General features: G+C 38.1%; 1 protein-coding gene across 2 annotated transcripts in view; it reads right to left on the reverse strand.

Moving 5' to 3' along the window:
* LOC139693886 (uncharacterized) overlaps positions 1-15112 on the reverse strand; it is a 466607-nt gene extending 451495 nt beyond the window's left edge. For both annotated transcript variants that reach the window (XM_071592204.1, XM_071592203.1), the window contains exon 1: positions 14236-15112. The gene's annotated coding sequence lies outside the window, so the exon portion shown is untranslated. The remainder of the gene's footprint in view (positions 1-14235) is intronic.
* Between the last annotated feature and the right edge of the window lie 1249 nt (positions 15113-16361).

Here is a 16361-nt window from a genome sequence, read left to right on the forward strand (position 1 = left end):
GTTGACTGTGGCATAGGGAGAAGCTACCTTGGATCGGAGCAAGGTTTATCGGTGGTACAAAATGCGCTCAGAGGGTCGAGAAGATGTGAATGACGAAGAGCATGAAGGACGCCCGAGCACGTCAACAACAGACGAAAACATCGATGAAGTGAAGAAAATAGTATTTGCCAATCATTGAATCACCGTTAGAGAAGTGCTGAGGACCAAAACATATCGATTGGCTCGTGCCATTCGATTTTTACTAATGATTTGGGCATGACAAGGGTCGCCACGAAATTCGTGCCAAAATTTCTCAATTACGACCAAAAACAGGAACGCATTAACATTGCTTATGAGGTGTTAGACTCTGTCCGCGACGACCCAAATTTGCTCCAGAGGGTCATAACAGGTCACAACTCATGGGTTTACGGTTATGACGTGGAAATGAAAGCTCAATCATCCCAATTGAAGCTGCAGCACGAGCCAAGACCGAAAATAAGCGCGCCAAGGTCGGTCGAATGTGAAAGTTTTGCTTACAGTTGTCTTGGATTGCAGGGGCATGGTGCATCATGACATCTTGCCACAGAGTAGAACGGCAAATAAGGAATATTACTAGCAAATTATGCGCAATTTGCGTGAAGCAATCCGCCACAAACGCTCGGATCTGTGGAAGTACAAAATTGGCTTTTGCACGATGACGACGCCCCTACTTACACATCGTTACTCGTGCGCGAATTTTCCAAAACAACCCACCAATGATTCCGTAGCCATAGTATTCCCCAGATCTCACTCCCAGTGACATTTCCAATTTGCCGAAACTGGAGGCTCATAAAAGGACGACGCTACGCTATGATTGACGAGATAAAGATTGCATCGAAGGAGAAGCTGAACAAAATCACAAAAAATGATTATTTGAAGTGTTTCGAGGATTGGAAAAAACGTAGGCACAAGTGTATAATATCTAGTGGGGATTACTTTGAAGGGGAAAAAATAGATATTCATGAGTAAATAAATAATTTTTGAAAAAAACACAAGTCGTGATACTCTTGGAACAGACCTCGTTGTTTTCATTTTTATACGATGAAATCTCCACCTGCACTCCCTGGCCTGTTTGTAGCCTTTTCCTTCCGTACAATACTCAGACTTTTGTAGAAACCGCTCTTAATCCATTTCTATCAATTTGATCTTCCACGCAGCTACCATCGGTTTTGCGTCACCTTACGATGACATCTATCATAAACAGTGAAAGTTTTTCCTCCTTTATCTTTACTTCCTTCTCAATCCTTCATGCCGCGTCTTCCCTTCACAGGGTTTTACTCAGTCCCTCCGTATAAGTTTTGCTTATTGAAACTGCTCTTTCCTTAGGGAACCGTGTCTCTTCTTCGAGCAACCACAAGCTGGAATGACGTCGCCATATGACATATACTACGTGAGCCAAGTTTTATACCTCTTGGGACCAGCCATCCAATCTCTCTCCTGTTCTTGCTCGATTTTAGCTCTCTTCTTCCTCGCGCATCCATTACTAAGACTATCCTGTCAACCTCATTTCTAACTTGAACTTTTATCTTTATTTTCAAATAATTTCATCAAATTCAACTCCCAACATCTTACTTTGATTTGTCAACGCGGCTTCATAATCATGAAATTCATTATATTCGAGAACTTCATCTTACCACCAATAATATGTACTCTTGTACGGCTTCGACATAATTTCCACAGGGAGCTCAGTTACTAACTCCATTTATATCTGAGGTTATTTAATAACACTCATTCCTTGGAAAATTAATTATTTTTAAGGATCTAATGCTTTGCACGGTTAGGATAGTTTAAAAGCCAGTCGGCAAAAAACCACGATTATTTGTTAATGAGCATACTTTTGGAGTAATATTTTATTCCTAATTTTAGCTTTTAAATGTTTTTCTAAAAAAATAATTTATCAATCAGATTCCGACGCATTAATGCCTCTCTAAATGTAAAAAAAGGTTTGCCTGATAGTTATATTTGAAAAAAGGAAATTAATTAATGATTTTATTGAAACAAATTAATGGAAATATATGTTAAACTGTTATTTTCCTTCATCAACAAACAATACCCAACCCTGAATGCACAGAGCTATAATGACTCCGTCTTGAATTTGTTTTGATTACCACCAGAGGTTTAATAATATATTCACAACGATGCAATTACCATAATACAAGGATGAATAAAATCTGTTTGTCAATTTATTTCCAGGATTAATTTGGCCACAATTATTCCTTGGTTGACTAGGTTAAAAACTCTGATTTCCATATTACTCTAGAAGGCATTCAAGCTCAAATACTATAAAAATAGTAAATATCACAAAATGTATAGTGTTAGTATAGAATTAGTTAACTTTGACGATGGGACCTTAATTGATAACTCATGCACCTAACTTATAAATTATTGAAACAATCGTGCAAATTGGTCCGATTGCAATGAAAACCTCGGAAACATATTTTAGGACCAAAGGGTATGGTGCAGAATTAAAAAGAATATACTGTTAATTATAGGGTCTTATGTGGAACGAAAGAGGAATGGAAGGAAGAATAAGGAAACTTTTCTTTGATAACCAATGGAGCGTACCCAATAAACCTCTGTCTGTAGGTACATTATTTTTTAATTACATGCATTTTTTTTAAGTGTCAATATTGTTCATAAGACTTAGTACGACTGAATTAATTTACGTTGTCAACTGCTTTCAATCTATTATTATGATGATTTACGCCCATATATGATGTGTTATCAAGTCGAAGGACTCAATTAATACCAGGAACTACATGAAACTTCATTTTTCCACCAAATAAAAGTAAATGCGAATTTTGTTTTTGTCTTTAATACGTATTCAATACATATACCGACGCAAGTGAACAACCTGAATAGACCTTCCTTAAGCCACAAACACAAAGTGATTATTCTGTAGCCCTTGCGTAAAATTTAGTCGCTGAAACCCACATCGGAGTCAGTGTAGGGCGTTCAACCCACTTAGCGGTGTCTACATTGGAATGCTACTGCACATGTTTATCTGGTTCACTGAATTTCACACGTAAAAAGAAAGTTGGTGCCTTCAGCGCACGTGAGATTCACTTGTTGTATACATGTCTACTCAACGCGGAGTTGATCCTCGGGGAAGGATGCTCGAGAACAAGGGATCTGTCTCTCCCGTTCTCCACGGACGCTTCTGGAAAATCTCCCAGACAGCTAGACTCAGTTGGCATGGACATGGCATCCGAGGAACCGTGTATATCAAGTTTGCGGTGGCAAACGGCCAGGAAACCGGGGTTTTGGGGAATTAAGAATGGCAATAGCTCACATAGCATTTCATGGAGAAGCAAATTTGAGAGTCTGACTTGGAGGTGGAAACAATTACAGGGTTGCGGGGCAGAGAGCAAGCGTTCGGGACGTAAACTGTATTCGATGAATTGTTTCGTTTGATGGCGATCCATTCGCCATCTTTACCAGATTGAGTTTGGGAATCTTGCACTCCGCTGAGTGATTAACATTGCACCTTTAATTACGAGTAACGTTTTCAGTGGGTAGATCACGCGATTCTTTACGCATAACCGTGGATCTGAGGTGAGGCGTAAATAGAGGAATTAAATATATGGTTAAGTTTGAAAATATGCAAATTCATTCTATCATTATAAAATCATGCCTTACTAATACGATACTTCAAAATGTCACTTCCGCTGATGCAATTTATATGGACCGAAATGATATAGTGAACAATGGTCGAACATTATTATTACAATTCAACATAAAATGTGAACTAATATTGGCATTATAATTAATATCATGCAATCTTTTTTTCATTTAACTGCCAATTTTAAATGGGCTAACAAGTAAAATTTTTAAATATGATATTTTTTTATCTTACAGATCCACAATAAAAAATAAATCTTTAATCGAGAAATTGACAGTAACCGCATTATAGTTGTTCAGCAAGTAGTGCTAGAATCGTAAGTAATTTGAAAAATCCCCGAAAATTTCTACTTACATATAAAACGTTCTAAATGATAGCTATATTATTCGTATATAGCAGAAGGAAAAGCAACATTAAGACAGAGGATGGATGGGCACATCAGGATAAATTATTGTACTTAATACATGTGGGTTGGATGGGGTTTTACATTTTCCGGTAATTTTCAGGGTAAATAATCACGTGTATATTATTTATCTTTACTTCAATATTAATTGTGTTTAGCTCCTTCAAAAAATTCCAATTGTCTATAGTCATATAAAATTCCTCTACCTAGAAAGTTCTCAATTTTACTTTTTTATGCTTTTTCAAAAAAGTTCCATTCTATTTGGCATTTAAATTCCTTTCCCAGTGCCAGGCAAATAATGCTATGAGAATAATGTAAGATATCGTTATAAAATAGAAATATGTACGGTTTCATCGAAATTGTGATTATTTGGCATAATGCATTCTGGTGACAAAATAATGTACCTCAAAATTATGATAATGCAAGATTAAATTTGCTAATGCTGTAATTAAAATATCGATGATAGACGAAAGGTAACAGAAAAATCAATACTCCCGATATCTTAGGGTGCAGGTTACCAAGATATCCATCTTTATTTTATTTGAATGGTTTCCTAAAGTCAAGCGTAAGAATAGTTCTTCTGAAAAGAAATATGCATACTTGTTGGTCAATGTAGGTTTATTCGAGCGAATTAGTGGAGAACTAAAAAACTACCCAGTAATAAAGAACCTTGAGCGTAGAATCATTTACCTAGTTCCAACCTAACGCCTATTTGTTTATTTACAGTAAAATATGGCAAAATACTTTGGACAATCAGTCAGATAGCGCTGACATCGTACTTTTGTCGAAATGGATTTTCCGATAACATTCTTAAAACCTCCAATAACGCTTCTTTTTACCTATTTTTCCTTTCGGCTGAATAATCCTTTTGTTTATTTTCTTATTTCTCATGTATTGCTTTGTTCTTATTTTAATGTTTTGATTTAGTAAATTATTATAAAAGAATTATCTATTTGTAGGTTTTTCCCCTTCATGTGTAGGTGTTTTCCTGCGGTGGGTTTTTTCGCCAAGGATAAAAATTCCTTATATTTTTCCTCCAATTTACATATCTTTCTACATTATTTGTACTCATGTATATTCATTTTTATTTGATTGTATTTATCTAGGTATTTTTTATATTATTTACCATTTAAATGTAATTAATTTTTCATTGAATGTATTTGACGATGGGTTAGATGGAATAGGCGACTGCCACAGTCTCAGTATCGCCCGAATAAAGCCGAATTATCATTATTATTATTAAAAATATTTTTAATTTGCTTGAAGGTACATATAATTCCATAATTATAGAAATAAAATGGAAATCTAGAGTAAAAAAAATCTTAAATTTCTTGTATCAATAAAGTTTTATTCACTTAATCTTGAGTGATACTTCTCAAAATATTTTTACCTCTAAAATTTATCCAGTTTCCTGTTTCATTTGCGTTTATTTATTTCGAATTTTAAATGAAAAATTACAGTTGAGAATAATTAAATACTCAAGAAATTCAAAACCTGTCAAAGTAGTGAATATTTACGTAAAAATAAAAGGCAGTTCCTAAACGTTTCATACTCAACATTTATTTTCACAAATTTATTGTTGATTTTAGCATATTCAATCCGTACAGTCACATTAAAAACTCAAGAGGAAAAACTGCTCACTATTAAATACTTATGTGAGCAAATTCTACATACCTTGCGTAAAAATAATTCCAAAGTTTCAAACGTATTTGCATTTATCCCCCACGTTTGAACCACATGAATGGTTTATTATAAACGTCATAAACTCAACCGAGTCATATATTCCTTCACTGCGATAGTTCCTATGATACCATAGGCATGACAGAGGTACAGTAAATTGGTCTGGAGTCCAGAATTAATTTGTGGAAACGATAAATACCCATATACATTGAGTATAACAACTCATTTAATCCACTAGTTTAATGTTAGTTGTAAAATGTGATTCACAACTACATAATTATCCACTAAAAGGCAAGTGATGTAAAACGCAAAACCAAATGTACAGTAAATATTTCAGGAACGTGAAACGTAAGATACATAGGCTAGTTAAAACATTATTTAAAACGTTAAAAAAGTATATTAAAAAAATATTAATTTATTCTACTGTCGTTGGTGACAAATTATTGACTCCACCTAAATGTACCGACTATCCAAAATATAACGGCGGATTTTTGAGCGGCACGGGAAATAAAGTTTCAAATTTCTAATGACGCCATGTTTAAGCGCATCGGTCAGGTATTTTACGTCAATCTAGAACCTTACTGTCAAACCACCGCCATTTTTACGGTCATCTGAGCTTTCATCAGTCATGACTATTTAGCAAACAATAAAAGATCAATAATATTAACTCGTGCTTTTAATTTCCACTTATCCGCTCAATAATCACATCAGATAATTTATAGCTTTCTCAGTTTAAAGAACACTGAAAATTATTTTCAGGAACACAAAACATATTTTTAATAAGTGTCATTTCTTTGGCGTAACTCTTACTCATATATTTGTGCCATTTTTTAAGTTTACAATATAGAATAAAAATGACACCAAGTCAAACGCTAAATGATCTGAAGTAACGCGTGAAAAGGAAGAACCACCAGGAAAAATTAAATCTTGGTCACTGTACACCAGCAATGAGTATCAGAAGCACAAATCAGGCCATCAATTACTCCCTATCGGAGCTTCACAGCACACCTTGGACTCTGTCTGCAGTGCACATAATAACTGTAAAGATTATGAATATTCCAAATACTGTTACTCAAGAATTGCGATTATATAACTATATTCTTCTACAATTGTTTTAATATTAGCCAACGTCAACTTCAGTTGCTATGAACCATTACAAAGATTGATAGCAATAGGAATTATTGCAGTCACAAAAGAAGTTGATCTTCAGCTAAGGTCATTTAAGTTATTGGAAATAGTATAATTTTTTAGACTTAGGAGTTGATACAAATCTGGCTTTGTTATCCATCTAATTTTTCAAGATTTTTCAAGGGACCCACATTTTAAAATCACCACAGACGGATGGCATACTTTACTTTATTCACCCGCAAGATATCCAACACGATGAATAGAATTTTTCACGGAAGTACCGGGGATCGTGGTATTTCAACCCGTCCCCTAGTGATAGAAAATCACTTCTGCAACTAGCTTGCCAATCCAAACACCAAACGGCTGATTTTGGGCAATGCTCTCTTCTTGCTTTCTTAAATGCAGGTAACCACAAATCTTCATATTCACTCCTTCAAATGCACGTCACTCGAATTAATAGAAAACTACCCTAAATTAAAGGAAGAAGACGTTTATTTGAAGAGGTAATATGATTCTGAGTCAGTAGCAAAATTATTTCCCGTTTTCATGAAATGAGAAATGATAAATAATCAACTGTGAAAAAATTTCAAATAAGAGCGACCTTAATATGCCTAACTCTGATTTGATGCCTACTCCTCACATGGAAATCATATGAAAATTAACAAAGAGGAAGACTGAGTAGATTGTAAAGGAATTAAAAAAATAATTTTGGCCCACTGCAATTCAGTATCTCACCTAAGAATGACTGAAAAAATTTCAAACGTACACTTGCTCACTAGAAATTTCAAAATTCCCGTAACAGAAATTCTTCTAGTGGGAATAAAAGAGAAATATAGTGTACATAATAATGCTGCCAGACCTTTGCCCACGTACACATACACACACACACATACACATTCTCAGGAAATTGCAGCCTTGCCTACTCCATGGGAACCAGAAGAAAGAGAGGCCATCTTTCATGCTCAGTCTCTTGTTTTCTCTCCCCCCCCCTCCATCAGCCCGACAAAATCCCATTGCCGTCCAAATAAAATTGGCAAACAAAAACCGCGACAAGTTTTTCCATTCGCAAGCAGGAAAAATCATGCCCGGGTACCGGTGCATGGAGAAGGAAAACATTAATTATCTGATAGAAATGGGAAAGGAAAAACCGAGAGTCAGATTGTGCGTGCGTTTGTGTTTGTGTGCAAGAGTGAGAGAGTGGGAGGGGGAAGTGAATGAAGAGCGTGGGAGTAGGCGAGAAAGCGGGAAGAAAGTGGGTGGGGAAAGGAGCGGGAAGAAAGGAGGATGGCGGGAAATCCAGGTCGCCCCTAGTCTGCGGTGAATTTTCCGCCCGGAGCCTGGAGTCGTGGTAGCCGGAACAGGGAGTGAGTAGTGCAAATTCCTCTTTGATCGGTGCGCCACCACCACCTAAGTATAGAGGGGTGCGTGTGTAGAGGAGCATGATGGGCTGCGGCGTGTCGGCGTGTGGGGGGTAATGGGATGACACAAAACAACTTAACTGTCCGGTTTCGCCCAAAATTCGCCGCCCCGGCTCCTCTCGAGTCCCCATCTCGTTTGCAATATTTCAAAGTCACGGTGACAAAAGACCAAAGTCGGAACGAGCAAAATGCGCTCGCTAACGAAATTGCGCTGCATCAACAAATTACGTCTACCTAATAAAAATAGAATTGAGAACACGACGGTCGTAGTACAGTAATTCTTGGGGAAATGAACAACGAAAATGCTTAATGGCTTCTAGATGCGAAATCGTATGACGCAAGAATACTTACGTAGCCGAGGAGGAAAAACCAAATCCTAAAAATGAGATGAAATGTGATTGAAATTTTGACCCATTTTTCAAAGGAAAAATTGTATGAATGTGTATATTTAATAAATCCCGATACGATACTACATATATAGACTCACCGAGTAGAAACAAAACAATAATAATCCGTATCTTCAACGTCTGACGACTTTAAAAAAATATAACAGGCTTGTTAAATGATAATTGTCTTTCACCACTTATTATTACGAATTTTAAAATGATAGAGTACCTTGCGTTGTGGAAGTACTTGTGCGAGTGAAGTAATAAAAATAGTCGCGCAGCACACATAGGAAATGCGCATAGTTGCTGATTACTCTTACATAGCCCTTTTTTATTTTATACATTTGCCATTTGTTAATATTTTGGGTATCTATAGTGATGGAAGCAATGAAGAAGGCACTCAATAGTGCTTTTACAACTATTGAAACAGAAATTTGTGGTAGATCTTTAGATTTTAAATTATATGCCATGAGCTAAAAAAAGGGGGGAAATAAAATAAAAGCTAATATTCCAGTCATTACACAATAGGAATCTCACTCCTGTAGTTGATTTCCTCTTAATTGGCAGAGAAATGAAATAAACTAGTTTTCTTTATTATAGCCGTTCCTTTGGGATTCCAACTGATAATATTTTGGGTGCACGAATTTGGACCCGTGAAATTTTTTTGAGAACACTACACCCCAGTATCTACCAAATGGCAAACTCGCATACCACCTTTTAGTGACCGAGATATTTATATTTATCAGTGGGTTTGTGTTAGACCAAATGCAGGTCTACACGCTACCTCTCGGTGGAGGATATCAGCTAGTCGCTATGTGTTACACAATTATTAGTAAAAATACCTCCCAATTTTAAATATAATCTTACCGTATTAATGTACGAATACATGAATAAAATCTTAAAGTAAGTATTAAGGCAGGAAAAAAATAAAAAATGAGAGTTTTTAACTTGAAGGGCATTTTGTAAACACTACCAGAAAGTTACTGAGATGCGTAAAAACTATTTTCTATTAGAATTAAGAGTTTATGAGTTCATGAGAAAATTTAAACAAGATCTAAAATAGTTGATTCATGATCTAGAGTATTCCTTTCTATTTCCGATTGCAGTATTGGATCACTTAAATTTTAACTCACTTTTAAGAACTGTTCTCCTACTAATTATTCAGTATACCTTTTTGTAAAGTATTAAATTATTATTTTTACCTTGAAAATAATTTTACCTGTCAGTGTTAGTAAAATTCTAAGCCTAAAGGTACGTGATTTCATTCGAATTTAAAAAAATAGAGTCATGGCTGTCGCATATAATATCTATTTCGTAAGGATTCTAATTGGGAAAATCAGATGATAGAAAAGTCATGTTGCCATGGTGTAGCAACCCATAAAATTGCTCAAGCATGACCGAATAAAAGTTATCGAACCCGAACTCTATTTGCAAAGGTAAAGACAATATACATATGCGATAAACTCAGAAGACAATACAATAATAAAGGGCACGTGCACTTTAATCGAAATATGTTTGAAGCTCGATTATTTAATATTTGGATTAGAAAAGAAATCATTGCACCAAATAATTACTAAGAAATTACTAAAAAAATATTCACTGAGTATATGCATAAAATTAATTATATATGTATAAATAAATACTTATATTGATGATACTTGGGACAAATGCGATTTGATTGCGGATTGGATTTCTCCCGTCAGTCCCCTCTCCTTTGCCCCCCTATTCCTAGCACTCGCTCATTTGTTTGTTTTGCTATCAAATTCATCTTTTCTATTCTTCTTTACAACCACGTATCAAAAGCCTTCAATCTATGTCTATCATCCTGCTACAATGACTATGTTTCCGAGGCGTACAAAGCAAAAACAGGAATTTTACAGAAACATATTTAACCCAAGAATTTAGTAAGACTTAAATTTTGATTTCACATTTTTATCGTGTGATCACTCCTGCCACATACTCTGTCATTGGCGGGAAATCATCTCGTAGAAAGAGAGAAGTTGACGGTGCCGAGCGGGGTCACCGTATTCAGGGCTCCCCGGTCAGTAGCTCAGAAGTCTATCCTTGGGACAAATGCGCCCCGGATTTTAGAAATTATTTTGAAATCAGTTAATGCATTGTTGAACAAGATTGGAAAGTTTTTCCAGGATTTTTATCTCCAGTGCATGGAATCGTAGCCACCAGCATTAAAAATTTCAGCTCAATGGGTTAATTATATAAATAAAGTATGATAAATTAAAAACAAACTGGAATATAATTCCTGAGTCTCACTAGTCTATTAACCTCAAAAAATGGAAAACAATCGTCCTTGATGATCCCTACAGCTCTAAATTTAAGCTTCATCTAAACATACCTTAGTGTATATAACTCTAGGTAACATATTCACGACAATAATAGAATGTTATATTTCCAACCTAATATGTGAAGCAAAGAGTCACAAGGTTGGGAATAAAATAAATCTTTCTTCGTCAAATACTGGTCTAGTCCGATGAAGCCATCAAGGTTAAATAAATTATTGGAATTTTAAAATTTCTTTCCCAATAAATAAATAAACAAATAATCCCAATTTAGTTTGGCGAAAGAATCCCCCATCCCAAAATTCATAAGAACTTTTGTGCATTGCAAAAAACTAATGCATGACTTGAAACCAGTAATTTCAAAAAAGCCTCTAATTTTAATAATCGAGTTGTACGTATTTAGATTATGTGAAATTATTGAACGTGAAGAAGTTTCTTATATTTATAATATATCTTAATCAACTACAAGTGGTTCTCGAGTCATCTCCTGAGGTGCTTATCTAATATTTAGTTTATAATGGTTGCGTGGTCTATAGTGTAATAAACATTTAGCAAGAATAAATTTAATTCGACATTCACTAATACTTCAGTTTTTATCTACACTATGTTTAATACAATAAATCCATTATAAGACTTCTGCAAACGATGAAAAACTTCGCGGTGGATTGACATGCACAATAATGGATGGAGGCATCCATAACTATGAAAAAATTCAATTGCATATAGTAAATATTCGTAATTTGTTTTTTAAAACAACGTACATAATAAAAATTGGTAAAACCATCGATCAGGAGGAACATTGTTAACCTTAGCTCAGAAAAACATAGCTGCTATATTTCATGGCTGTAGGGATTATACATTTCAGAAGATTTATGCCGAATAAACTATCAAAGCACAAAAATAGTTAATTGACGCAATTAAGAATTTTATTTATTCGATAACGGAAGGAAAATAAATTTTCAAGCTTATCAGCTGTGATAATTTTAAAATACACGGTACATATATTACCCTTTTTATCACGTTTAATGCAAAAAAAATATCAATTGCTTTCAAAAACCACACATACATACGCTTCCAACGAGCTAAAATGCATAACAATATAAATATTAAAACTTCCCATTATATCAAATTGCGTGGTTTGCTTGGAGCTAAAATGCGAAGTAATAGTATATACGTCATATATTTCCTGAAAATACATTAGTCTTCATTTGGAAAGGAAAATGGAAAACACACGAAAAGAATTAGAATTTTAAATATTTTAACTTATCGTAGTTGATTGCAAGCATCATGCTTTGAGGTCAATTATTTCACGTTTGTGATTGGCTAAAGAAAATTATATTGCATAGGATTTTCCATCCAAATTAATTTTCCACGGAAAAGCGTAAGCATTCAGAAATTCTACCTGAGTCTTGATGCACTCGATTATTTAATATTCACGGGATATATAGGACAAATCCCGGCGGTGTTGAATATTTTTCAGAGGTATCTCGATCCCTACTTGAGGTGCTTTGTGGAGGGCACTTTGAGTGAGTACGCCGTCCGTCGGATGGGACGTTAAACTGCGGACCCCTTGGCGCCTTTCGTAAAGAGTAGGCTAATGCCGACGCCGGGTTTCTCTCCACCCTTCATCCTTTCCTGTCCATCCCCTATGGCGCAAATGACCTTAGCTGTCAGTCGCCTCCCCTTAAAACTACTACTACGATATATAGGAACGCCCCTTCGCAGTTTCGACTTCCTAACTAGTGCTCCTGTGGTTTCGTGTCGATGAGTCGGTCACATTAGGTAAAGCTACAAACTTACTGGCTGACGTATATATTACCTGATATATAACATGGATTTATATATTAATGCATGGGCAAGCATCTGAAAGAGGATACGCCTAGGCATCCTCAATTGATGATATTTCTCTCCAGTAAAGGGATCGAGGGGAACAAGAGCTGCATGGAAGCGGTGACAGAACGGTAAAAAAAATTAGTTTGTGGGCACTCGTGGAGGCTTGTCGTGATCTCATTAAATAGAGGATCTCCGCGTCCCTCACGACCGCGCGAAAATACAAGAACGGTGGAATGGAAGGCACGGAGCGGACAATTTTTTTACGAAAAAATTAGGAGATCGAGAGTGTCCCTTAGCCAAAAACATTGCCAAAATGGGTGTTCCCTTGCGAGAGATGATGGGATTAAATTGCTGGGCGTGGGGAAACCTTCATTAAAATTTTAATAAAGAAACGGAGTAAACAAAACGCGTTGCTCTCGGCGGCGGTTGCATGTGGCGGAAAAATTCCGGTCGAGGACGTAGGTGCTCAGAAAACAATGAAGCAGAGAGAAGTGAACGATGGGTGAGAGGTCAAGCATCGGGGGAGAGCGTCCTCGTAATGGAGGTCAAGTTGAAAAATAACAGTTGAATAAGTTGAATAATATTCCACTGAATATTACCACGACTATTATCTTGAATATTATCAGTGATGATGAATTATATGTGCAATGATTACGGAATGAATCTAAAATCGATATTAGAATTTTGAATGCTTAAGGAATCAAGTTATTCCTGAATCCTTAACTGGTTTACGTATAGTATTTATAGGAACGTCCACAAATTTTAACGTAATTCATTTAGATGATTACCGAGCTTTAGAATACACAAAATAAAAGATAAGCATACGTATACTCTAGCCAGGAAATTTATGAGAGTAAAATAAAAAGAAGCAAGAAATATCGATGTATTTGGTGTAAATTATTAAATCCTCACATGCTCAACACATCTTCCGTGCACGGACGCTTAGCCATTTGTTCAATGCCAAAATGGCAGACTCATTATTGGGAAAGGGATCAAAAACCACTTGGGCCAAAATACATTGACAAAAAACTTTCTTCCGCAGAAAAGAACTGATCTACGAAGTAACACGCCTTTGCAAAGAACCATTGAACAATCATCAGGTGCCAAACCCCGAGAAATATCCCGACAGCAAAAGGAAAATATGTGCTTTATTCCGAAACAACTCATTGAACTCGTTCCACTAAATCATGAAATTTCAATAAAAAACCCCGCCTGTTTCATTCACGCTCCTGGCATTTCTCTCGAAATAAAGATGCAATCCAAACAATAATTATTTCCATAGCGGGGCAAGTATGCATACCGAGGTTGGTTAAGCACAACCTTAGGCTGAGAAAGCATTATCACATACTATCCTCGACCAAATATAGGCAAATAACTCTGAGTACGACTGAGAATCGTAGGTACACATCCCAAATTAGAATGCAAGGAATATATTCATTGAAGTACTCACGTGTACACCTTCATCTTATCCTCGCATGACCTCGAAGATCCATTGGCCCCCTGGCGTGCGGTGGCGTTCCCTGGAGATTCAGCAGCAACAAATCCTCGGATATCTCGTCTCGCCCGCACACCTTGATTGCCCCCAGCCTCCCTCGAGTCTAACCAGCCGTTTTGGTGTCCCTTACGGCATATCTCCGCCTACAGCTCATATAAGTCTGTCCCTTTCCTCCCTCCACCAACTCCCTTCCCTAGCGGGACGAAAAAACTTCTGTATCGTTTTGAATGAGATAAAGAAATAAATAGGGAGAAGGGAAAAAGAGGTTGGAAGTGGAGGAGGGAGAGAGATAAAGATGAGGAGATAAAAGGAGAGAGAGAGGGCGGAAGAGAAAATCCCCAGGGGATCCCCTTTCAAAAGTTTTAGGAAAGATATTTTTTCACACGATCTCAAGGAAGGGATTTCGCCGGCTTGAGACACAGAGAAGCGGGCCGACGGAAAGTGGTAAGAGCTAGGGGAGAGCAAAAGTTTAAGCTGCGGGGAAGATGAACCGCGCAGTCTTTCCTCTCCGCCCCTCTCGGCTCCTGGCTGACCGCCCGGGACGGCGTCGGATTGGGCCACAAGGCTAGGCGGCCGACCCCAAGTCGAGGCCCAACGAGAGAGCACCTCTCGGGATAAAATGCCCCCTTTACCTCCCTCGGCCGCTCTCTCTCTCTTCCTACCTCCCCAACAACCCCTGGCCACTCTCACAAGACTCCCCGAAACAACGGCGACGTCGGCAATGGAAGCGGAGGCAACGAAGCGGCGTCTTCGGAGGTCGCCGTCTCTCTTTCACTCGCTCTCTCTCGGCGGGAAGGTCGTCCCAAGGGGGAACACGCTCGGTCAGGGGGCGGGCGGGAGAGAGAAGAGCAAAAGGCGAGAGAGGAGCGGATGGGCGATCCCTCCCACCCCTCACCCCCTCACCACCACCATCACCACCACACCCTCCCTCACTCACTCACTCCTCTCACCTCTTTTGCTTGACTCCTTCAACCGGACATGGACGGAACTGCCGGACTCCTCTAGCGATCGCGTGTCATGGATGGCACGCTCCGAGGAAGGACAAGCAAAGTGCGTGGAGGGGGGCGATGATGGATAGGGAGACACACTCTGGGGGTGGAGGGCAGGGGAGGGTAAGCTGGGACAGGACGGGGATGAGATGGAGAGAGAGAGGAATAAGGGGGGAAACGATGAGAGAAATGCTGGTGTGGAAGGGAGGAAGGAAGGGTGGAAGGGAGGAATGAAGGGTGGGTGGGAGGGAGGAGGATTGTTGGAAGAGAACACGCGCGCGTGCCTCGCGTGTCCGTGTGTGTGTTGTGCGTGCGTGTGTTTGGCCACTCCCTTTTCCCGGGGCCGGCCGAAAGAGGGGAACAATGGGAGGAGAATGGGAAAGGGAAGAGAAGAGGGAGGATAGGGGAAAGATGAAGAGTAGAGAGAAGTGAAGAAAAACGGAAGGAGGAGAGGAGAGGGTGGAAGGTGTGAGGGGGCCGGGGGGTATGTGGAGAGAATGGGTTCGAGGGAACGATAACCGAGGAAGAATTCAAGACGACGCCAGGAAGAGGAGCGAGAAAGTCAAAGTTGGGACGACACAGGGGAGTCAGGGGACGCAGGAGCCAGAAATTAAATAAATGTTGGAAGATAAAATCCGAGTGTCGGCGTAAATGTAGTAATTCAAAAATAGTGTGCGTTTAATGTTGTGTATCTGGAAGTGTGAGATATGGAGCAAAGCAATCGGAGAGAAAAAGTAGGCGCGTGAGAAGAGGGAGATGAAAAGATTGAGAAAGACTTACAGTCAAAACATGAGACTTACTGCAGAGGGGTACGGAAGGGTGTGAGTATAAGTCCGTAATAAAAGAAAGGAGGAGTTAGGGAGGAACGATTTAATAAAGGGCGTTGGAGAAGCAAATGAAAAATTCAGCGGAATGTGAAAGAATATATAAGGTTATTAAAAAAATATTCACGCAAACCACCAAAGTGGGGAAGTGCAATATTTGACGAGATGACTAAGAAATGAGTTATAAGTGAGCCTTGGGATAAAAAAATGCGTACAGTGTTGTCGTAGACCTAGAGGTTAGGGGTGAGGACAGGGGTTGAGACGAGTA

Source organism: Hetaerina americana, unplaced genomic scaffold, assembly GCF_022747635.1.
Source record: "Hetaerina americana unplaced genomic scaffold, ioHetAmer1.1.p SCAF_5, whole genome shotgun sequence".
Classification (NCBI taxonomy): Eukaryota; Metazoa; Arthropoda; class Insecta; order Odonata; family Calopterygidae; genus Hetaerina; species Hetaerina americana.